Source organism: Dasypus novemcinctus, chromosome 16, assembly GCF_030445035.2.
Source record: "Dasypus novemcinctus isolate mDasNov1 chromosome 16, mDasNov1.1.hap2, whole genome shotgun sequence".
Taxonomy (NCBI): Eukaryota; Metazoa; Chordata; class Mammalia; order Cingulata; family Dasypodidae; genus Dasypus; species Dasypus novemcinctus.
Genome location: NC_080688.1, coordinates 76,179,120 through 76,191,232, shown reverse-complemented (window position 1 = coordinate 76,191,232; position 12,113 = coordinate 76,179,120). Strand labels below are relative to the sequence as shown.

General features: G+C 40.6%; 1 long non-coding RNA gene across 1 annotated transcript; it reads right to left on the bottom strand.

Moving 5' to 3' along the window:
* Nucleotides 1-954: 954 nt before the first annotated feature.
* Nucleotides 955-5,088, bottom strand: LOC131273700 (uncharacterized). The gene is made up of 3 exons (XR_009180975.1): nucleotides 4,938-5,088; nucleotides 1,797-2,055; nucleotides 955-996 (listed from the first exon to the last, which is right to left on the bottom strand). It is a non-coding gene; the product is annotated as an uncharacterized lncRNA (long non-coding RNA).
* Nucleotides 5,089-12,113: the final 7,025 nt, after the last annotated feature.

The window sequence follows — 12,113 nt, the reverse complement described above, 5'->3', positions numbered from 1 at the left end:
AAAAATTATTTTTATTTTTATTTTTTTAATGTTACATTAAAAAAATATAAGAGGTTCCCATGTACCCCCACCCCTCTCACCCCACTCCTCCCAAATCAACAACCTCTTTCATCATTATGGAATATTTATTGCATTTGGTGAATACATTTTGGAACACTGCTGCACCACATGGATAATGGTTTACATTGCAGTTTACACTCTCCCCCAGTCTGCCCAGTGGGCCATGGCAGGACATACAATGTCCAGCATCTGTCCCTGCTGTACCACCCAGGACAACTCCAAGCAGTGGCACACGCCTGTAGTCCCAGCTACTCGGGAGGCTGAGGCAGGAGGCTTGCTTGAGCCCAGGAGTTCTGGGCTCCAGTGGGGTATGCCAATCGGGTGTCTGCACTAAGTTCAGCATCAATATGGCGACCTCCCAGGAGTGGGGGACCACCAGGTTGCCTAAGGAGGGGTGAACCGGCCTAGGTCAGAAAAAAAATATTTTTAAAGGAAAGCTCCAAATAGTTCCTCTTTTTAGGTAATTCTGCAAATTTCTCTGATCCTGAATATTGCTCTCTGAATCTTAGCATACCTGAACTGGAAAAGTGAGAAAAGAGAAAAGTGGGGGAACAAAAGCTAAGATAGATGGAGGTTTGCTCCAAAAACTGTGGGTTATATTAAAAGGTCTAAGTGATTCATAGCACTTCACTGAAAACTGCCTTCCTCCCTAAATAACCACAGACTGTCTAGGCTAGAACCAGCTCACCACCATAGAAGATGGGTCGTCCAAGTTCATGAGGCAATAAATGCTAACAAGAAGCCAAACTCCCTGGCAACATTAGGAAGGCAGCATCTCAGAGTTACTAGATGAAGTCACAATACACTTACTACTTTCAAATAGAGTATAAATAATATATTTTGAGAGAGAAAAAAGTTAATCACTTGAAACAGGAGGTTCTCCCTATCAGAACCTGTGAAAAATTGAGAGCTGAGAATCGTTGTCCATGGTGTGGCCTGTAGGCGAGGAATTATAAGAATACAACTCAGTACCAATGATTAGTTTCTTTAGCAGGGTCTAAATTTTTCTCAAGAAACAGCTTTGAATCTGCACATATATGGCAGGTTGTTGGTTAAAAGTTCAGAGTACTGGGCCATGAAGCAAGATAGAAACACACTTGATCAGAAAACATTTAAGGGCAAATGTTATCATGATGAAAATTTTACCAAAGGGCCTTGTAGACTGTTTTAGTGAAATTAATCTAAATACATCCTATGATTCTGCTAGGAGAGCAGTTCTCCATCTTTGCTGCTCAGTAGAATCACCTCAGAGAACATCTAAAAACCAGTGTGTCCCCTGATCCTGTGCATAGAGTTCTGATTTAAATGGACTGGAATAGGGCCTGAGTATCTATCTTAAAACCTCATCCCAGGGATTCTACATGTGATCAGATTTGAGACTTATTATTATGAGTTACCTTTACCTTTGCTCCAAATACCTGAATGAGGTGACCTGCAAGATGGAGTTTGGAAAATGTTTTACCAAATGCCAGCATCCACTGACAACTGTGGCCCAGTAACAGGGCTACAACAACATGATGTTTGTTGAATGAAAAATAAAGGAACCTTCTCACATTACAGTTAAGAAACAGAAGCCAAGAGAGATGAGGGTCATTACTCAGAGTCATATAACTAACTTAGAGACAGAAGCAAGACTTGACCGGGTTTAGAACCAAATACTCTACTAGTGATTAGATTTGGTTCTTTTTCTTCTTTGTTACATTGTCTTCTATTTCAAATCCTATGTATCAGCTTACCTGGCATGTTTAAGGAGGCACAGCAGGTTAGCCCTCCCTGGAACATGAGGTGGGCTTCTGGATCCAGTGGTTCCTGGAGTGTGTCTTAAGGGCTTGTTTCATGCAGAACAGGTGGGCAATAGATAGGTGATGGAGAGAAGGACCAGAATAGACCAGGATTTGGGTGTTTCACCCCTACTTCAATCAGAGTAATTTCGTTTTTATCTGTTCTATATTTTGAGTTTCCACAGGGAAGAAAATTGAAGGCGCGTGTCCAAAGCTAAAAACAAAAAAAAAGAAGTATTAAAAGTGTTGGTTTAAAATATAGATAATAATCTGCATATGAAGTATTGAGGGGTGAAACAAACTGAGGTTCATTGCTTACTCTGAAATGTATCCAAAAGTACAAGGGATAGAGGGATCCAGGAATAGACACTATAAAGTGAGTATAGTAAAATGTTAACAATAGACTCTTCGGGGTAGACATACTGTGTTGACTGTATGAGCCTTTCAACTTTTTATTATGTTTCAGAATTTTTATAATGAAATGTTGGGGGTTCATTAGACAAAATGAATCTCTAGTCCAATGAACCTTCTAGTATTATAAGAGATAAAACAACAAGAAGTTAAAAGATATATCCAAGGCTCAATTAGTTGAGCCACAGCTGCTTCCCTGGTAAATTACTCTTGATTTCAATGTACAACTTTGCATGTACACTCATATTTGGATAGTTTTCTCAGTTTGGTGCTTTAGCAAATATTACACCACACGTAGTTTAATACATTGAATTTGGTAGCTTTCCATCGGGATTGGCTGTTGTTTGTAAATTTAAAAGAAACTCCATGGTAATATCATCTGGCCCAAACATATTTTAAAATATTCTCTTAAAACTTACTGGGCATGATCCATGACTTAGTTAATTTACCCTTGGCTTTCATGGTGAGAGAAGTTGGGCAGAACTGCACTCTGGGAGAATCAAAGAAACATTAAAAGCATTAGAGTGTTAGGACTGGGAGAGACTAGAGATTAACCAGTCTGATCTCCTTATTTACACGCAAGGATGCTGAGCCCCAGAGAGGACAAAGTTGAGCCAAGACAAACATCCAAAGCTCCTGATTCCCCTCCAACTGAAGGATGTGCCATTTGAATCTCCAACTTTCTTGGAGGTATATCAATAAAATCAGATTGATGCTAAAGAAAGATAATGTTAGACTTTTTCTTCACCCAAAATGTATTTAAGGATTTTCAGTTGGCTTCCTTCTAAGAATTCATCTCTAAAGGCTCAAGACTGTCTGAATCTCCCTTCCCTGTGTAGATAGGTGTTTGGAGCCAGTGTGGGGCTGAACTGGTAGAGAGGTGTCTCCATCGCAGGACTCAGGAGGAAGCAGGGAGCCCAATGTGGAGCCCAGTTAGTATGTGGGAGAAGGATGTGCCTGTCGAGTAGGTGACATGATCGAGAAGGGCCAGAGGCAGCCAGGGAGGGCTGAAGTATGGGTCAGGGAGGTGCAAACAGAAATAAAGATGAGGTGAGAGAGACAGTATGAGGGAGAAACGGCAGTCTGTCGGTGGCCATTGCCTTGTGGCTTAGGTGAGCCATCACCACGGAGTAACAGCCTGATTGTTTTCTGCTCTTAGCAGGACTCTCCTTCCTTTCCTTCTCAGGATTTATGGTGGGTTGGTTGGAAGCCTATTTGTTTTCAGGAAGTCTGTTGCAGTCTATGACCCTGAGTTTGCATTTCCTGGTGCAAGAGATTCCAAGTACCTTCGAACCGAACTCTTTTCTCTTGAGAAAAATGCTACTCTTATCTTGCCTGAGTGACCAGGGAATTCTGACTTTAGGTGTGGGACCATGAGTCATCAGTAAGCAACAGGGTTTGGGGTCAGTAGCACCATCTGAGTAGCAAATGGGAACTCTGTGTGGGTGTTGAGTCTCTCAGGATTTGACCTCAGATCATGGAATTTTTTTCTGGACATCTGGTGTTGATGGGAGTGTGATTTGGCTGATATCTTCCTTGTTACTTTGGACAAATGAAGACTCATACATTTACATAGCACTTTAGGTCTGATAACTTATTTTCACATCCATTATCCCTACAACAGTCCTGTGAGTATATGGGATAGACCTTAATATTTCTATTATATCAATTAGAAAAGGTCAGGACATGACTAGTAAAAAGACAAGAACCTGGATTTTCAAAACCATTCTGGTGGAAAGGAAGGAACAATAAATAAGGTGGATAAAGTAGATAAAAATAATTAAAAATTCCAAAGAAGTAGAAAGAAGCAGTATGGCCAAGCAAGGCCCCTAAAAGCATCATAAGCATTCTAGCAGCAGGTTGGTGAGATGGCAGCTGCAGGCTGGACTTCCTGGTAGGGCAGAAATTCAGGAAGAGGCAGCATCTCTGAGAACCTGGTCATCAATTCTAGCCAGCGAATTTCAGGCTGTGAGTCCCTGCAGCCCTAGAGCAGAGACCTTTGGGAAGAGGTGGGCTGTGTTCCAATTTCCATAATCAGCAAAACCCAGAGCAAAAGAGCAGTTCTCCCCTCTTCCTACCTGTATTAGTCAGCCAAAGAGGTGCTGATACAAAATACAAACCAGAAATCGGTTGGTTTTTATAAAGGGTATTTGTTTGGGGTAGAAGCTTACAGTTACCAGGCCATAAAGCACCTCACCAAAGTCTTTTGCCATGCATTGGAGCAAGATAGCAACTGACAGCTGCCAGGGTTCAGGCTTCCTGGGTTCCTCTCTTCCCGGGGTTTGCTTCTCTTTCTTCACAACCAAGATCCTCTGTGTGCTTACTTCCAGAGCTCCAGATCAAGATTCCAGCATCAAAACTCCAACATCGTCCTTTGCCATGTCTTTCATCTGTGAGTCCCGCCCACTAAGGAATGGGAACTCAACATGCTACCGAGATGGCCCAATCAAAGCTCTAATCATAATTTAATCATGCCCAGGTACAGACCAGTTTATAAACGTAATCCAACATCTATTTTTGGAATTCATAACCATATCAAATTGCTACATTACCCCACTGATTTGATTTCAGCTACAAATAATGCATCACTTGTGGTTTTATCTAGTGACCCTGACTCTTTAAGATCATTAAGATCATAATCAATTGGGAAGCAGATGTGGCTCAAGCTATTGGGTTTCCACCTACCACATGGGAGGTCCCAGGTTCATTTCTCAGTGCCTCCTGGAGAAGGCGAGCTGATGTAGCAGGCAGGAGTGGCGAGCTGGTGCAACAAGATGACACAACAAAAGAGACACAAAGAGGAAAGACAATGAGAGATACAACAAACCAGGGAGCTGAGGTGGCTCAGGTGATTGAGCATCTCTCTTCCACATGGGAGGTCCCAGGTTTGGTTCCCAGTGCCTCCTAAAAAAAGGACAAGCAGAACAGAAAACACATGGTAAATGGACACAGAGAACAAGCAGCAACTGTAAACAAGGAGGGGTGGGAGATAAATAAATAAAATAAATCTTGAAAAAAAAAGATCCTAATCAATCAACAGGAAATAATATGTATTAAGCAAATAAAGTATTCTTTACATATTATAGATTAGTATTCCCTCTCTCAATCTAGAATCTCTTTTGCATTTTCTCTCTAAGAAGCCAAAGTTCTCTATCCTGGCTGTATGCTAGAATCACCTGGGAGCTCTCAATAGCTACAGATGCCCAGGACCCACCTCAGTCCTACTGAGCCAGAACTTCAGGGAGCCAGGTCCCAGGCATGCATGTTTTAAAAGCTCCCCAAGTGATGCTAATAAGCAGCAGCAATTTAGCCACTGAGCTAGGGCCTTAGAACCTGCTGAACCTTGGCTCAAGCTCTCACAGGTAAATGTGGAGTGAAGCAGTGGGGGCTGATGGGACACTCCTGTGCTCACAGGCACCCTCCCTTGAACAGGGCTCTTGGAAGCACAGCAGGTGGCCAGAGTATTGGCCGCCTCTTGCACTGTTTTTGTATGGCCTGTGAGCTAAAAGTGGCTCCTCCCCTTTCTCCGACTTGTGGCTGGGCTAAGAGGAGCACCTGCAGAGATGCACAGAGCACCAGGCCCATCTGACAAGGGAGGTGCCCGCTCCCTGCAGCTGAGTACCCCAAGTTACCCAGGTGAACCAAAAGAAGGAGTGACACACCCAAACTAAGCAACTGACTCCAATTCCTTCTCCCTTGGAAGATAGGGACTTACTCTCTTCTCATTCTGGTAGTCCAATTACATTTAACTTTATGAGACATTTCTAAAAAACAGGCTAAAAGGAGAAATGTCGCATTCCATTTTCATAGACTTGGAATCAAACATAAGACTGCTTCGTTTTACAAAGGAGCTAAGTGACTGTTCTCTCAGCCAGCCCTGGCCATGCTTTAAAGAAGAGACATTCTATTTAAATATAAACAACTAGAATGTAACAAAAGATAGTTTATTTAATTGGTTTTGTTTATTCAACAGGACTAGTTAGTACCTCAGTTGTTTATTAGGGTTGATAAAATTTGTGCTTTTCTTTGCTCATTGCTTGTCCTTAAGGCAATATTTTTTCCTAGCCTTTTTATGACCCTTAAGTAGGATAGTAAGTTATAACATGAGGCTAACATTTCCCAAAATGTGGTCCAATAGATATTGGGTAAAGGGAGTGGGAAATTCTGTGGGCAAATGCTTTTGAGAAACATTAGATTAAACAAAGTTAAACATTGGATTAAATAAAGTTTACAACAGGATGTATCGGACCCTCTAACACGGTATGTGCGTCATGAATCTCCACAAGTGGCATTGACCTCATTGGGGGACCCTAAAATATCTAAAAAATCAGTGATAACCAATCAGTGAAAATATTCTGTAAGTCCACCAGCTATTTTATTGGAAAGACTTCAACCCAGTATTAACTAAGTGTGGCCTGTCAGCCACCTCTAGCGCTGTTTTTATATGGCCTATGAGCTAAAAATGGTTCCCACATTTTAAGTGGTTGGCAAAAAAAATCAAGAGTAGAAGAATAGTTTATGACCCTTGAAAACTATATGAAATTCAAATTTCAGTGTCCATAAACAAAGTTTTATTGGAATTCAGGACAGCCACACTTTCACTTGCAAACTGTCTATAGCTGTTTTTGTACTACACTGGCAGAAAGTAGTAGTTGTGACAGCGACCATATGGCCCCATAAAGCATAAAATATTTACCATCTGGCACTTTATAGAAAAAATTTGCTGACCCCTGATTTAAATAGAACAAATTGCAGAATGAATTTTTAAACTGTTACTGGTTTTCATTGGAATCCTATTATCAGAGTCCAAAGGAGATAGTCATGTAAGATGAGAATAAGTATAATAGGTTATTTGTAAGAGCAAGAGATGATTTATCTTCCATGGAATAGTTAAGCACTCAAGCAAACACATCTCTAATGATATGAACTCTATACTTTACTTTTGGGTAGTGCAGAAAAGACAATTTCTTCCAAAATAATTCACTGATCAGCAATCTGAAAACAGAAATATAACCACATTTGGTCTGAATCATGTCCCAAAATATGTTCAAGAATGTCTTAAAACTTTGTAGCTTATGCTTTCATTCTTTAGTAACTATTTACTGAAATTTGAAAGTGGTATTTTGGAACGTGCTAGAACCTCTGCTGACAGAGTCCTTCCCTCAAGCCAGAAAGGGCCCAGAATGAGAGAGTGAAGTTCCCTCTCACAGATCACTACAAAATGGATCTTGCAGGAGAACATTCACATGTTCTAAAATTTCCCTCCATTCACTGATGTTGAGGGTTGGTGGGAGGATGGGGATCTTTCTGGGCTGTTTTAAGTCTGAGAATAGTTTCACATGGGACATACCAGCTATAAAGATAAAAATTCTTGTTTGCAGTCATAACTGGCATTGAAAGACATTGTTATAGAACATCAATTTCTTATATCAGTGTTCAAGCCAGAGTCCCGATAACGCTAAGGAATAGATCTTAACCTTAGCAATTTGCAAGAATTTTTGTTCAACACCTAAAAGGAGTGGGTCTGTGTATTATTTTTGTTTAAGATATTCTGGCCCAGATGGTCCCATCACTGGAACAAGGCCTACTGGATAAATTTAACTGCCCAGGACAAAGGAATTCTTCGCACTAAAGCAACAATCCTAGATCAGTGTTTCTCCTTCTGTGGTCATGGATCCCTTAGATGGGAAGTCATTTGAAAAATATAGATCAAAGTCAAATTCAAATATTGAGCAAGAACTTTCTAGAGACTGATTAAATAATATTTAACACATGTACCAATATATACATATATACAAATATATAAGCACTATTTTCAAATACATATTGATATTTATTAATAATAGATCAATTCTCATTATTAATATTTAATGCGCATTTAATATGGGTCAGGCACTATGCTGGGTACTTCACACACATCATCTCTTTAAGTTTAAGGAATGAGTGCAACTCTGCATTACATTGTCTACAGCAAGGATATAGAGAAAGGAAAAAAGGCACCCAGCACTGGAAGAACAGGCTATCCTCAACTTCTTGTCTCCATTCCTTAGCAAGGCAGGCTTTGCAGCACCTAAGTGGGGCACTAAGTAAACTAAAGGCCACACCACATGCAGTCATTGAGGAACTGAGGAACCACTAAGCTGGGAAAAGGTTCTGAGTCCCTTCTACTAACTGAGTAACCTTGAACAAGTTATACTGTGGGCCTCAGTTTTCCCATTGCACCAAACGATCTCTAGGGTCTAGTCTAGCCCTGAAACTCCACTTAACATCCAAAGAGGTGACTACAAGGGCAGAGGGTAGACACTCCCAAGCTTATTCAGACTGGGAGACGTCTTACTTAGATACCTTGTACAGTTGCATAGCCTGGTACTTGGCATGAAGTAGGAATCATGAGAGCTAATAGTTGAGTGTGCCTTGGGGGTCAGGCCCTGTGCTAGCGTTTTACACACCTTAACTGGTGTGACACTCACAGCCACTGTAGGAGGCAATAGTATTCTCTGGTTTGCAGATGAGAAAACTGAGGCAGTAACTTGAATTAATACCTTGTTTTTATAACTCCTAAGTGGTAGGGTCGGAAAGGTGGATGTTCAAAAATTACTTAAATGAATGAATGAGTGAATGGAAGAAGAGTAAAAGAGAGCTGCTTAATTAAGTGGAGTCCATTCTGTTACTGGCCCAGATCTTTGCTTCCAGTCTAGCTAAGCACTGGGAACAATCAGTTTCCCTTGGCCTTCTTGACCACCAGAGACATGTCATACGAAACCCTCTCTTGGGCTGGGTCCCCTAGTCTCCTAGCCACAAGTCAATCAGCTTTCCAGAGTTACTCTTACTCTTACTTATGACACAAAGCTGGTTTGATTACCCTGGTCTCTTAAAAGTGCCAGGTAGCATTCATTTATTTCTTAAAATGAATTAACATTTTCACTTTGAGCAATTTGTGACCCTTGAGGTATATTAGTGTTTTAAAGTTGAGGATCTCTTTCTAGAAATTGTAGGCATTCAGATACACTTGTTATATCACTTATAGCTAAAAATGAAAGGCTTGCATAGGCCACCCTGAGTATTTTTTTTCTAATTCGAGTTCCCCATTGATGTGTTGTGGCAATGGCACCCATTTGATGATGCCTCTCATCAGCCTGGAGGTTGCTGAGTCATAGACAGTATATTTTACAGAACACATGAGTAGCAAATACAATATCTATTGGTGTCCAAAAAAGACAAAGAAAGTGGGTAGGGGAAAGGAGAAATGGGGAGGCAGGAGGAGGGGAAAGGGAAGGAGGAAGACAGGGAGGGGAGGAAGGAAAGAAGCAAGCAAGCAAGAGTGTACTCAAAACCCAAGGAGGTAACTACACATTGCTATCAGTCCCTTCACCACCATTTCATTGACGAGAACGAGGAGAACCCAGTTTGTTCCACCTCAGTGCTAAATGGTGACTCTGGTCAGATCTGAATGCTATACCAAGAAACAGAGCCCAGAATTAAATTACAGGGGATTCCTTTTCTCTACCAAGAAGAATAGAGCTCCAAGTTCAAGGTCTAGTTTATGATGTTGAATAAGTCACTTACGAGGAGGTCTCAGTTTTCTCATCTGGGAAATGGAGATGACAAGAAGGAGATGGTTTAAGAACAACTGAAGCATATTCAGCTTTCTTCATGACACCTGAAGAGACACCTGGACATATTCAACCCTTCTGAGGAGAGTGGCTAGGAGGGTGAGGGAGAGAATCCACAAAACAGTGAAGAAACTGGGTATGTGTACCCTGAATAAAAAACTTTGGAGGACAAGATCATTGTTTTGAATTATTCTAAGGCTTCTTATGTTGAAAAGATGTTAACTTCTAAAAACTGGAGCAAGGGGTGGAAGTGACAGGAAGACAGGTTTTGATTCATTTCAAGGAAGACTTTTTACAACAGTCAGGTATTTTTTTTAATGATGTGCTCTCATCATGTGACAGTAAATTCTCTATCAGGGGAGGGATCAAAATAGAGGTTGAGTGACCACATATGTGATAAGTGCATCCAGACTTCAAATGGGAGATGCAATTGGGAGACATTAAGGTTTTTTCCACCTGGAAATTCTTATTTTCTATAACTACCCTGATTACTTTATTTAAAAATGAATTAACGTATGAGTAAAAGTTGAGAAGACTTAGCTTTATGGTTGTCTGGTGATGTCACAAATATGATAACCTGAGCAAGAGAGCATTCATGTTCACATCCATGTACAATGCAGACAGGCAGTAAAAGTCCAAAGAATAAAAATTCAGTCTGTGAGATAAGAGAAATAGAGCTAAAGTTTTTTATCAGAAAGACTTTGCCCCAAATCTTTCTTTGACCCTTTTACTCACCTGCATTTTAGAATTTTGTTGAAGACAAAAATGGAAGGAGAAAGCTACAATAAGAGAGAAGCAATCAACATTTGCTGAAAAAAAAAAAAAAGGGACTGGTATCAAAACTGCCCTATAAGACTCTTATCTTTGCCCTCTCGCCTCAAGGTAAGCAGCTATGGGACTTACAAAAATGCCCCTGCCCATGAGGGCGACTGTGAATGTTATCTGCAAGAAAGTAAGTTGCAATCATCACTTAAGAGTTCTCTGCTCAGCAACAGTGGAATGGAAACCAAGAAGTCATCCTACAAAAAGCTGTTAGTGACGATTCTTAGATTATCATAACTCTTGGGTTATTCAGGCTTGCACATGGTTTGTGTTCAAGGAAATATCATGCACTTCATACAACTGGTATGAAATGTTAACACGCATTTTAGTGCTGGAGGCATTTTTTTCATTTTAGCAGATTTAGTCACCACTAAGTAATATATATGTCACCAACCTTGTCCTGCAGATTCACATTGACCACGTGTTGGTGACTACACTCAGAATGATTCAACGGGGACCATTCTTGAAGAAACTGACATCTTATTTATATTGAGTCCAGTTTTTTTTCCTTCTTCAAAATTTCAGACTATCCCTCCTTACTGGCCTGCTGGATAATTTCACTTGTTTGGCTTAAGAGGAACTGTTTCATGGCAAGGCTAACAAAGTTAGTGACTGCTATTAAATTTTCAACAGGATTTTATTCTGATGATGATTAAAAGTGTGATCCAATGTCCTGTCTGACCACTTGAGTAAGACGCCAAACTGTTAAATATGATTCCTGAGAGCTCCTTAGGGGCAACGACTTTAAAAATAGAGAAAGAGGAAGGAAAGGAATCCCAGAGATATATCACAAACACAGTTCTGCTCAGAAAATGATAATCATTAATGGCAGAAATCTGAAAAATAGCCTCATGACTATACTGGAGGTGAGTGAAGAGTTGATGAATAAGGCAAAGGGTTAAATCAGTCTTCATCCATAACTTCCAAACAAGGAAATACGTGGTCAGGAAGTGGTTCATGGAGCTCAAATTTAGAGAAACAAGAGTCAGATAGGGTTCCTTTAAAAGAAAATAAAGCCATGAAGACACGAAGAGGAATGAGAAGCTAGTAAACATTTATGATCACAGACTAATAGCATTTTGAAAGATTAAGATAAAGTTTCAGGAATTCTAATCCCTCTCCTATGGGATCTCTTGGACTCTCCCTCCTTAGGAGTGGACAGAAATCCTACAAAATCTAATAGATGGAGAGGCAGATGAGGAAAGAATTATTGTGAAGCCCTTTCCAATGGCAGAGAGCCATGCTTTGCCATCTTCTCATGTGAGAGTAAAGCAAGCTGTGGGGATTGGTCTTACATGATCCCTAAAGGAATCTGTACATGACGTGGGAGAGCCTTGGCAGAGGTGAAAGGGAGGAGTTTTGCTCCCATTTGATCTCCCAAAGACAAACGGGTCCCAGTGGTAACCTAAGGAGGGAATTTCCAGGT